Source organism: Triticum dicoccoides, chromosome 4A (genome assembly GCF_002162155.2).
Source record: "Triticum dicoccoides isolate Atlit2015 ecotype Zavitan chromosome 4A, WEW_v2.0, whole genome shotgun sequence".
In the NCBI taxonomy this organism is placed as follows: Eukaryota; Viridiplantae; Streptophyta; class Magnoliopsida; order Poales; family Poaceae; genus Triticum; species Triticum dicoccoides.
Window position 1 is genome coordinate 618,545,616 of NC_041386.1, and position 1,433 is coordinate 618,547,048.

The following is a 1,433-nucleotide window of genomic DNA, read 5'->3' on the forward strand; positions in this document are numbered from 1 at the left end:
ACAAACTCTTTCGGAGTATCAGGGTTTCGGACGAGAACTCATCTGTTACACGGGCACTTCAATGTTTTTTAAATTTATTTGAACTCCGGACTTCTTTTGTGTTCAGTATGCAGCATTCAAAGCGACGTCATCAATTTCCAACATGCTCTGACATCATTTGTTGTTTTCGGTCATTTACCTAATTGTTTAGAGAGCTAAATGACTGTGAAATTGAAAATAACTACAAAATGAATTATGAAAATGTTGAAACTTGGCATGGTATCATCATTTCACCCGCATAGCATGTGCGAAAGAGTAGAGAGGGTCACGGCAAAAACTGGGTGCACTTCGTGTACAAACTGGACAAACTCTTTCGGAGTATTAGGATTTCGAACGAGAACTCATCTGTTACATGGGCACTTCAATGTTTTAATAACTTATTTGAACTCTGGACTTCTTTTGTGTTCAGTATGCAGCATTCAAAGCGACGTCATCAATTTTCAACATGTTCTGACATCATTTGTTGTTTTTCGGTCATTTACCTAATTGTTTAGAGAGCTAAATGACCGTGAAATTGAAAATCACTACAAAATGACTTCTGAAAATGTTGAAACTTGGCATGGTATCATCATTTCACCCGCATAGCATGTGCGAAAGAGTAGAGAGGGTCACGGCAAAAACTGGACGCACTTCGTGTACAAACTGGAAATAGAAGAAAAGAAATAATGCAGAAAAGAAAAAAACTATACAAAAAATTACTCAAAAATAAATAGAAGAAAATAAATAATGCAGAAAAGAAAAAATGTATAAAAAATTACTCAAAAATAAATAGAAGAAAATAAATAATGCAGAAAAGATAAAACTGTATAAAAAATTTCTTGGCGCGCTGCCCAGTGGGCCTGCCAGACCTAGGGTGTGCAAATGCAGGCCCAGAAGGTCCAGAAGACTCACAGGGCAGCGTGCCCTAGTTAGGACCAGAAGCCTGCTATATAGAGAAGCTCGAAGGAGCAGCCGCGGCTGGGGTTATAAACCAGTGCGGCTGCCCTTCGCTCGGCGAGGTGGGACTAAACATTTGTGCACCGCCGGTGGCAGCGCACAACCATTAGTACCGGTTGGAGTACCGGTTGGTGGCTCCAACCGGTACTAAAGGGGTCGTTTCCCGCCCCTTGGCCTGGCGAAAATTGGCCTTTAGTATCGGTTGGTGGCTCCAACCGGTACTAAAGACCCCTTCTATATATATGGCACTTACAAAAAAATCAGTTTCATCGACCACCAGTACTTCTTCTCGATTCAACTTCTTCGCCGCGCCCGTCGCCCATCACGCGCCGCCCCCACCGTCCGTCGTTGCCATCACCGCCATCGCCCACGCCACCCGTCGTCGCCATCATCGCCGTCGCCCCCGCCACCCGTCGTCGCCGTCACCGCCGTCGCCCCCGCGCGCCGCGCCCGTCGCG